We start from the raw sequence: 11915 nt of genomic DNA, 5'->3' as shown, positions 1-11915 counted from the left end.
CATCCTCCGTAGGAGGAACGTCCGGCATGCGCCTTGCGTTCGCCTTCGCCCCCGGACCAGGCTTTGGAGCCTGGCTGGTGGAGGCGCGATTGGCAGCCTCTCCGGGTATAGTCCGGCGAGGCCTCTTTGTCCTAAAGAGGGCGCGAGTGTCAAAGGTGCTTCGAAGGTATAACAACTCGGATAGAGGGGCGCGCCATACCTTTGCGCTGATGCCTCAGTCCGGACTGCACCTCTTTTCTGCCCACGGGGCCCTGCGGCCCCTCGTTGGCTTGTCGCCGCAGGTTCGGCCTTCCGCCTCAACAACCTTCCCTGCAAAGTTCGGTTGCAATCAGGAAATTGAACACGCATGGATGTACCCCTATTCGGGGTACTAGGACTTCAATCTCAGGTACCTGGGGCGTCGGGATTAGCCCTGGGTAATCACCTGTAATGGCCACCAAGGTGTTGTCCTCGCTCAATTGATGGAACACTCCATCAATCAGCTCCACAGATATGTCCAGATCCTCTTGGGAGGCCGGGTCGAGAGACCGTCCTGGGTCCTCGGGTTGTGGAGGCGGGCTGCTTATTTCCTTAGCAGCCCAGCGCAGTTCCTGCGTTGAGGTCATCAGACTAAGTATTTAACAATGGGAACACTAAACAGATGAGCAAGTGGATGCGACCACTTACCCAGCTTGGGGGGTTGTGCATAGATAATCCACCCTGTGGGTTGACGCGGAGAAATTCCTCCTCTTCTCCCTTGTACAAAGTGGACAAGATCTTTAATAGAGCGGGAACTGAATCTGGCCCTGTGCGGCCGTAGCGGCTGGCGTCGTCCTCCCCGTTGAAATCCCACATGGGGTGGCTTCTATACTGAAGCGGCTGCACCCCTCGCATGATGCATTCGGCCATAACTCCGATCATGGTTAGTCCGGAATGGGCCAACAATCTTATTCGGCCCATCAGGTAAACGATGTTCCTGTCACTTTCCCTTTGAGGGCTCCGTGGACGCCAGCTTAGGCGCTTCTTTAAGGGAGCACTATCGAATTCTGGGAGGCCGATCCGGACAGGATCCGGCAGTGGGACGTCTTCTATATAGAACCACTCCGAGGGCCAATCTTCGGACGCCTTCTTTGGAGTTCTGGGCAGATATCCGGTCCCAGCGATGCGCCATACTTCGGCTCCGCCCACTTGATATATTGACCCTTTCTTGGAACATGGCACGAGGCAAAACAGCTCCTTCCACAGTCCAAAATGAGCTTCAATACCCAAGAACAACTCGCAAAGGGCTACAAAGCCCGTGATATGCAATACTGAGGTAGCCATGAGATGATGTAGCTGGAGGCCGTAGAACTCCAGCAGCCCCCGGAGAAATGGATGGATGGGAAATCCGAGCCCCCTTATTAAGTAAGGGACAAGGCACACCCGCTCTCCTTTGGATGGATTGGGGGCATTCTCTGCTTGCTCTCCGCCGTTGTAGACGGCAAGACCGGCTCGAACCGGGACCATATAGGCCGGGGGGAGAAATCCCTTGGTCTGGAGTGTCACTAGCTCGCTATGCAGAGTGGAACATCTCTCCCAATATCCAGGCTTAGGGCTGGAAGGGCGAGCGGAGGAGTTGCGGCGGCTGGCCATGGTGGAATGGACCTTTTTCGGATGCGCTCTGTGTTGGGGAACGTAGCAGAAATTCAAAATTTTCTACGCATCACCAAGATCAATCTATGGAGTAATCTAGCAACAAGGGGAAGGAGAGTGCATCTACATACCCTTGTAGATCGCTAAGCGGAAGCGTTCAAGTGAACGGGGTTGATGGAGTCATACTCGTCATGATCCAAATCACCGATGATCCTAGTGCCGAACGGACGGCACCTCCGTGTTCAACACACGTATAGCCCGGTGACGTCTCCTATGCCTTGATCCAGCAAGGGGAGAAGGAGCGGTTGGGGAAGACTCCATCCAGCAGCAGCACGACGGCGTGGTGGTGGTGGAGGAGCGTGGTACTCCAGCAGGGCTTCGCCAAGCACCGCAAGAGACGAGGAGGGAGAGGGGTAGGGCTGCGCCAAGAAGGAGATTGAATCGTCTCTCTGGAAGCCCAAAACCTCAAGTATATATAGGGGGAGGGGAGGGGCTGCACCCCCACCTAGGTTTCCACCCCTAGGGGTGGCGGCCAGCCCTAGATCCCATCTAGGGGGGCGGCCAAGGGGGAGAGAGGGGGCGCACCACTAGGTGGGCCTTAGGCCCATCTGAGCCCAGGGTTTGCCCCCTTCCACTCTCCCTTGCGCCTTGGGCCTTGGTGGGGGGGCGCACCAGCCCACCTGGGGCTGGTCCCCTCCCACACTTGGCCCATGCAGCCCTCCGGGGCTGGTGGCCCCACTTGGTGGACCCCCGGACCCCTCCGGTGGTCCTGGTACACTACCGGTGATGCCCGGAACACTTCCGGTGGCCAAAACCATACTTCCTATATATCAATCTTTACCTCCGGACCATTCCGGAACTCCTCGTGACGTCCGGGATCTCATCCGGGACTCCGAACAACATTCGGTAACCACGTATATACTTTCCCTATAACCCTAGCGTCATCGAACCTTAAGTGTGTAGACCCTACGGGTTCGGGAGTCATGCAGACATGGCCGAGACAACTCTCCGGTCAATAACCAATAGCGGGATCTGGATACCCATGCTGGCTCCCACATGCTCCACGATGATCTCATCGGATGAACCACGATGTCAAGGACTTAATCAATCCCGTATACAATTCCCTTTGTCTATCGGTACGATACTTGCCCGAGATTCGATCATCGGTATCCCGATACCTTGTTCAATCTCGTTACTGGCAAGTCTCTTTACTCGTTCCGTAACACATCATCCCGTGATCAACTCCTTGATCATATTGTGCACATTATGATGATGTCCTACCGAGTGGGCCCAGAGATACCTCTCCATTTACACGGAGTGACAAATCCCAGTCTTGATTCGTGCCAACCCAACAGACACTTTTGGAGATACCTGTAGTGTACCTTTATAGCCACCCAGTTACGTTGTGACGTTTGGCACACCCAAAGCACTCCTACGGTATCCGGGAGTTGCACAATCTCATGGTCTAAGGAAATGATACTTGACATTACAAAAGCTTTAGCATACGAACTACATGATCTTGTGCTAGGCTTAGGATTGGGTCTTGTCCATCACATCATTCTCCTAATGATGTGATCCCGTTATCAACGACATCCAATGTCCATGGTCAGGAAACCGTAACCGTCTATTGATCAACGAGCTAGTCAACTAGAGGCTTACTAGGGACATGGTGTTGTCTATGTATCCACACATGTAGCTGAGTTTCCTATCAATACAATTTTAGCATGGACAATAAACGATTATCATGAACAAGGAAATATAATAATAACCAATTTATTATTGCCTCTAGGGAATATTTCCAACAGTCTCCCACTTGCACTAGAGTCAATAATCCAGTTCACATTGATATGTGATTAACACTCAAGGTCACATCCCCATGTGACTAACACCCAAAGAGTTCTGGGTTTGATCATGTTATGCTTGTGAGAGAGGTTTCAGTCAACGGGTCTGCAACATTCAGATCCGTATGTACTTCGCAAATTTCTATGTCATCTTGTAGATGCAACTACTATGCTACATTTGGAGCCATTTCAAATAACTGTTCTACTTGGAGCTATTCTAAATTGTTGCTCCATTATACGTATCTGGTATCTCTACTCAGAGCTATCCGGATAGGTGTTAAGCTTGCATCGACGTAACTCTTTACGTCGAACTCTTTATCACCTCCATAACCGAGAAACATATCCTTATTCCTCTAAGGATAATTTAGACCGCTATCTGGTGATCTACTCCTAGATTACCTTTGTACCCTCTTGCCAGATATGTGGCAAGGCACCCATGAGGTGCGGTACTCAGCATGGCACACTATATAGAGCCTATGACAAAAGCATAGGGGACGACCTTCGTCCTTCCTCTTTCTTCTACCATGGTCGCGCTTTAAGTCTTAACTTTATACCTTACAACTTAGGCAAGAACTCCTTCTTTGACTGATCCATCTTGAACACCTTCAAGATCATGTCAAGGTATGTGCTCATTTGAAAGTACCACTAAGCGTTTTGATCTATCCTTATAGATCTTGATGCTCAATGTTCAAGTAGCTTAATCCAGGCTTTCCATTGAAAAACACTTTCCAAATAACCCTATATGCTTTCCAGAAATTCTACGTCATTTCTGATCAACAATATGTCAACAACATATATTCATCAGAAATTCTATAGTGCTCCCACTCACTTCTTTGGAAATACAAGTTTCTCATAAACTTTGCATACACCCAAAATCTTTGATCATCTCATCAAAGCATACATTCCAACTCTGAGATGCTTACTCCAGTCCTTAGAAGGATTGCTGGAGCTTTGCATACTTATTAGCATCTTTCAGGATTGACAAAACCTTCCGGTTGTATCACATACAACCTTTCCTCGAGAAAATCGTCGAGGAAACAATGTTTTGACATCCTATCTGCAAGATTTCATAAATAGTGCAGTAATCGCTAATATAATTCCAACAGACTCTTAGCATCTCTACGAGTGAGAAAGTCTCATCGTAGTCAACTCCTTGAACTTGTCGGAAAACATCTTAACGACAAGTCGAGCTTTCTTAATGGTGATACAAACCATCATTGTCCGTCTTCCTTTTAAAATCCATATGTACCTAACAGCCTTACGACCATCAAGTAGTTCTTCCAAAGTCTACACTTTGTTTTCATATATGGATCCTCTCTCGGATTATATAGCCTCGAGCCATTTTGGAATCCAGGCCCACCATCGCTTCTCCATAGCTTGTAGGTTCATTGTTGTCTAGCAACATGACTTCCAAGACAGGATTATGTACCACTCTGAAGTAGTACGCATCCTTGTCATCCCATGAGGTTTGGTAGTGACTTGATCTGAAGTTTCATGATCACTATCATAAGCTTCCACTTCAATTGCTGTAGGTGCCACAGGAACAACTCCCTGTGCCCTGCCACACACTAGTTGAAGAGGCGGTTCAATAACCTCATCAAGTCTTCACCATCCTCCCACTCAATTCTTTCAAGAGAAACTTTTCCTCGAGAAAGGACCCGATTCTAGAAACAATCCCTTATTCCTTTCGGATCTGAGACAGGCGGTATACCCAACTATTTTGGGTGTCCTATGAAGATGCATTTATCCGCTTTGGGTTCGAGCTTATCAGCCTGAAACTTTTTCACATAAGCGTCGCAGCCCCAAACTTTTAAGAAATGACAGCTTAGGAATCTCTAAACCATAGTTCCTACGGTGTCATCTCATCGGAATTACGTGGTGCCCTATTTAAAGTGAATGTGGTTGTCTCTAATGCCTAACCCATAAACTATCGTGGTAATTCGATAAGAGACATCATGGTATGCATCATATCCAATAGGGTGCAGTTATGATGTTTGGACACACCATCACACTATGGTGTTCCAGGTTGTATTAGTTGTGAAACAATTTCCACAATGTCTTAATTCTGTGCCAAACTCATAATTCAGATATTCATCTCTATGATCATATCATAGATATTTTATCCTCCTGTCACAACGATCTTCTAACTTCACCCTGAAATTACTTGAACCTTTCAATAATTCAGACTCGTGATTCATCAAGTAAGTATACTCAGTATCTACTCAAACCATCTGTGAAGTAAGAACATAACGATATCCACTACATGCCTCAGCACTCATTGGACTGCACACATCAAAATGTATTACTTCCAACAAGTTGCTTTCTAGTTCCATTTTACTAAAAACAAGGCTTTCAGTCATCTTGCCCATGTGGTATGATTTGCATGTCTCAAGTGATTCAAAATCAAGTGAGTCCAAATGGTCCATTTGCATGGAGTTTCTTCATGCATATACACCAATAGACATGGTTTGCATGTCTCAAACTTTTCAAAAAACGAGTGAGCCCAAAGATCCATCAACATGGAGCTTCTTCATGCGTTTTATACCGATATGACTTATGTGGCAGTGCCACAAGTAGGTGGTACTATCATTACTATCTTATATCTTTTGGCATGAACATGTGTATCACTACGATCGAGATTCAATAAACCATTCATTTTAGGTGCAAGACCATTGAAGGTATTATTCAAATAAAAAGAGTAACCATTATTCTCCTTAAATGAATAACCGTATTGCGATAGACATAATCCAATCATGTCTATGCTCAACGCAAACACCAATCTCGATGGTAGAGGGAGCGTGCGATGCTTGATCACATCAAGCTTGGAAAAACTTCCAACACATATTGCCAGCTCACCTTTAGCTAATCTCCGTTTACTCCACAACCTTTTAGTACGATGATGAAGATGATGAGTCGGTTGCCATGGCCTCCGTTGCCATTGCAACAACATCACGGGTGTCTCTCTTCGACTCACCCAACGAGAGCATCACCGCCAAGTGCCTCATGGCTAAAGCCACCAACAAGGTAACCTCCAACATCAAAACTACCATCATTAATCATCCTTCCCAAATGGATAGCATTAATGAACTTGAGGGAGCTAATGTGGAGGCTAACGAGTTTGAGGCCTTTATGGGCAAACTCAAGGGAAACTCCAAGAAGCACTTTGTTGCTCTCTTGGAACAACTGGGTGAGGCCAATGATATGATCGAGGCTCACGAAGAAACCATCTCTAAGATGGAAGGGCATAGTCGTGACTATGCCGATGAGATTTCGGATCTTTCCAATGCTCTTGAGGAAGAGCGTGGTCTTCGTTTGGCTCTTGAGGAGTCACACAATGTTGATCATGCTAAGTTAAAGAAAGATTATGATCATGCCCTCATTGTTTCTCGTGTGCTAAATTCCGAGAAGGCCAAACTCGGGGTTGATCTTGCTAGACTCAAAGAGGAGTTTGATATACTTGACAATGCCCACAAGGCCTTGAAGGGTATTCACGCTAGTCTCAAGGAGTCTCATGATCAACTCCAAGTGAAGCTAACTAAGGAGAAAGCAACTTTTCCTCATATGGTTTTAATTGATAATGCAAATGCTCCTAACCCGTGTTGTGAGCATATACATCTTGTTGAGCAAAATGCTAAGTTGAAGGAGCAACTTGAGAGAGGTCTTGCGACTTGCATACAAGGCAAGAAGAACCTCAACGATCTCTTGATCAACCAAAAGGGAGGTGTGGCCAAGGAAGGGGTTGGGTACGTGCCCGACTCCAAGAACAAGAAGAAGAATGACAAGACCAAACGACCTCCTCCCCTCATGCAAACCTTTGTGAGGGAGGGAGAGAGTGCCCCCGAGGAGAAGAAGAATAACAATGTCAAGAAGGGCAATGTCACCCCTCCCAACAAAGCCGGCGATTTTAATCCTTCTTATGTGTTATGCCGTGCCAGTGATGGGCATGTTTATGCCAAATTTGTTGGTTCTCTTCATGAGTACATTGAATGGTCTATTTGGGTTCCTAAGACCCTTGTTACTAACATCAAAGGACCCATTACAAAATGGGTACCTAAAACCAAGCATTGATTTCTTGTAGGTGTTTGCTTCCGGTGGTGGATCATGGTTGCTCGATAGCGGAGCCACAAATCATATGACCGGAAGCAAGGACTTGGTGGTGGACGTGCACAAAGTTCCATCTATGCCCACCAATGTCGAGTGGGGTGACGCCTCATCCTCTAAGGTATTGGGACTTGGCAAGGTGGTCATCTCTCATGATCTCATGATCGAGAAGGTCATGCTTGTTGAGTCCCTTGCATACAATTTACTTTCCGTTCATCAACTTGCAATCATGGGCTTTGCCACTTTCTCTGATATCGATACCGTGGCCCTCTTGTGGAGAAAGACTCTTAAAGTAGCTTTTGTTGGGCATGTCGAGAACGGTCTATATGTGATTAACTTTTCGGAGCGACCCACTAAGACCGCGACATGCCTAATGGCTAAAGTTGATGTGGGATGGCTTTGGCATCGCCGTTTAGCCCATGTCAATATGAGATCTTTGCAAAGTCTCCTCAAGGGGGACCATGTACGTGGACTAACGAATGTTAGTTTTGTTAAAGATCGTGCTTGCAGTGCCTGTATTGAAGGAAAGCTACATGAGAAGGCTCACCCTCCCACGACTATCATTTATTCAAAGAGGCCCTTGGAGCTCCTTCACATGGATCTTTTTGGGCCCCCATCATTCGATAGTCTTGGAGGTAGGAAGTATTGCTTGGTGATTGTAGATGACTACTCAAGGTACACATGGGTGTATTTCTTCAAGAGGAAGAGCGAGACCCAACAAACCGTCATTGACTTTGCAAATGAAGCACAACATCAACACAATGCAAAGATCTTGACAATAAGAAGTGACAACGACACCGAGTTCAAGAACTATACCTTGGATGAATTTCTTAGTGATGAGGGAATCAAGCATCAATATTCCGCACCATACACTCCTCAACAAAACGGTGTTGCGGAGAGGAAGAACCGGACGTTGATGGATGCGGCAAGGACCATGATGGCGGAGTTCAAGTCTCCATACAACTTTTGGGCTGAAGCCATCAACACCGCGTGTCATGCATCCAATCGGATCTACCTTCGCAAGGGATTGAACAAGACTCCATATGAGATACTCACCGGTAACAAGCCCAACCTCAAGTACTTCCAGGTATTCGGGTGTAAGTGTTTCATTCTCAAGAAAGGTGTTCGGTTGTCTAAATTTGAGGCTAGAGCATATGAGGGCATATTTGTTGGTTATGCTACAAACTCTCATGCTTACCGTGTCCTCAATAAAACCACGGGACTTATTGAGGAGACGTGTAACGTGGAGTTTGATGAGAATAACGGCTCCCAAGTGGAGCAAAGTGGCACTTGTGATGTAGGTGATGAAATTCCTCCTCAAGCCATAAGAAGAATGGGTGTTGGTTTCATCCTACCCATTGAGGAACCCCTTGTGGCCGAAGGAGAAGGACAATGCTCCACTCAAGTGGAGCCATCACCAACCCAAGGCCCACACGCTTCCGAAGAACAAAGTGAAGGCCCTCAACCTCATGAACAAGACCAAGGGCAAGATCATACTCAAGACGGTGTTGACACACCAAGTGATGCCCAAGGTCAAGTTCTCTCACTATAAGAAATATGTCAACTTATGACCTTCTGTCAGTGACCCTCGAAGAATTGGTCATAAATTTATGACCATTTTAGACCAATTGGTCAAAAGCTGTTCAGGGGGCTTCAAACCCTAAACCATTGCGACCATTTTGGTCAAAAAGGTCATAATTTCCTTACATGAAATGGTCACAAAGCAAACAGTGCTAGTCCGCTGCCTTATTTCTAGTTGTTAAAGACCAATATAGATGGTCATAGCCTTGTAGATTGTGGTGGGTTGTGATGACTAGGCGCCATCTCATCAGTTTTGCCTATGTGTCATGTGCATGTGGCAGTTTTTGACCTAGGTTGTGAAGCAACCTATATTTCTATCATTCCCAAAATTCCCAAAAAAATCTCATAAATTCTTTGGGGCATATCTTCATCAAATATGTAAAAATCCTTCCTTGCCTAGTTCAAAACTAATTCAACAATATTCATTTTCCTATTCTGTTCACAACAACACTTTATGAAGGAAGTGCTATTTATATATTCTTGATTGCCCTCGGAATTTTTGGGCACTCTTTCCTATCCAAATCATTACTGCATGACAAAATTCAGCTCCATTTCCCTAGCAAATCTTCCTCGGCAAATTTCCAAAGTTTTTGTCCACCTAGAAGCATTGTGAAGGAAGTACCTTTTTTATATCTCTAAATGACATGAAATTTATATAGTTCCTTCATATGCCCAAATTATCACCCTCCTCCAAATTTCAGCTCAGTCAAATCATCTATGTGAGCCCAGGTTCAATTTATATTTTATGGCCAAATTGGCATGTTGCAAAGCAAGTGTTATATAGACCCCTCCTATTACCCTCAAACTTTTCGGGCACTCTTCCATACCCAAATCATTGCCACATCATAATATTTAGCTCAATTTTCCTAGTAAATCTTTCTTGGGAAATTTCCAAAGTTTCTACCTCGAGAGAAGCTTTGTGAAGTAAGTACTAGCTAGGCTTACCCAAATGATCTGAAAATTTACCAGCGCATGACCATATCTAAGTAACTTACCTACACCAATTTTGAGCTTTCATTCATCCAATCTCTCTCACTAGTTTTCCCAAGTTTCTGTCCATAGAAGAGCATTGTGAAGGAAGTACTACTTTGGCATGTCCAAATGGTATCAATTTTCTACAATGCTTTCCTATGCCCAAATAACCATCCTCCACAAAATTTCAGCTCACTCCATTCATTATTTTGAGCCCAGCTTCAACATTCATATTTTTGTTCAGCGTGGTACTTTGCAAAGCAAGTACCACCTAGGATCCTCATTTTGAGCTAAAAATTTGTGAAGACATTCTCCTTAGTAGATGATCATCCTCAGCCAAAACTCACGCCCATTGGCCATGTGCATTTCCCGTACCGCTAATCAAACACTTGGCTGCTAATTCATGTTTGAGCATCGATCGGTCTCCTCATGAGAATCTTATGTTGTAATTTTCTTCCTAACACCTACCTGGGGAGTGCCCAACCCACTAGACATGCCTATGCCGCCCAGAACACATGGCAATGCCAGGGTCACACAGTGACCACGCGGCGGGCATGCGAGTTTACGCGCTCTAGAGTTGGGGCCCTCGGCCACCGCCCAAACCTCGACGTATCGCCACCAAACCATGTATTTATGATTAAATAGGTCCTTATGTAACTAGAAATGATTTTTGGAAAAAATAAATAGCAAACTATGAGGCTGCTGCAGTTCAAATTTGACCCGCTTCCAGCTGAATCGGCGGAAATTTGTCTTTTTCATGAGCGGTGGATCAAAAAAATTTACACCCAACCATTTTGTCAATTATGCATTAAATATGGCCTAGTATTTTATAAAAATAATTTGGTCTAATTTTGCAACAATTATTTGGTAGTTCCTTCACAAAAAACCTCCTTTAGGGCACTCAAAAAATGGAAAATGGTTTTTTCGTCCAACAAAAATGAAAACTTCCTTAAGCAACATTGTTTGCCATTCCAATATGCACCCTTGTGCACAATATGAGATCATTTTAACAAACTATGCCATGAATGTGGCCATAAGATTGATCATTTGGCTTGAAAGCCATGAATGTCACATATGATAGCTCATTTCTGAGAACACTTTTTTAAAATAATTATCGTATTACAAGTTTATTATTTTTCCTGGAAACTTGGTCACATATAATGCCACAATGCGAAGGTTTTCCAATTTTTTGATTTTTTTTGAATTTTTTATGCTTGTTTCAAAATGTGGTCAAAACGGCGGGCTAGACCGTTCCTAGCTAGCGGTTGAATCTTGGAATTTTTTTGGTGTTTCTCTTATTAAATAGATACTTATTTACCTAGAAATGATTTTTGGAAAAAATAAAGAGCAAACTATGAGGCACCTGCAGTTCAAATTTGACCCACTTCCAACTAAATCGGCGGAAATTTGTCTTTTTCACGAGAGGTGGATCAAAGCTTTTTACACCCAACCATTTGGTCAATTGTGCATTAAATATGGCCTAGTATTTTATAAAAATGATTTGGTCCAATTTTGCAACAATTATTTGGGAGGTCCTTCACAAAAAAACCTCCTGTTGGGCACTCAAAAATGGAAAATGGTTTTTTCGTCCAAAGAAAATGAAAACTTCCTTAGGCAACATTGTTTGCCATTCCAATATACACCCTTGTGCACAATATGAGATCATTTGAACAAACTATGCCATGAATGTGGCTATAAGATTTATCATTTGGCTTGAAAACCCTGAATCTTCACGCGTGATAGCTCATTTCTGAGAAGACTTTTCTAAAATAATTTCCGTATTACAAGTTTATTATTTTTTCTGGAAAC

This window comes from Triticum aestivum, chromosome 2A (assembly GCF_018294505.1).
Source record: "Triticum aestivum cultivar Chinese Spring chromosome 2A, IWGSC CS RefSeq v2.1, whole genome shotgun sequence".
Classification (NCBI taxonomy): domain Eukaryota; kingdom Viridiplantae; phylum Streptophyta; class Magnoliopsida; order Poales; family Poaceae; genus Triticum; species Triticum aestivum.
The sequence above is the reverse complement of the archived record's forward strand: the minus strand, read 5'-3'. Positions refer to the sequence as shown.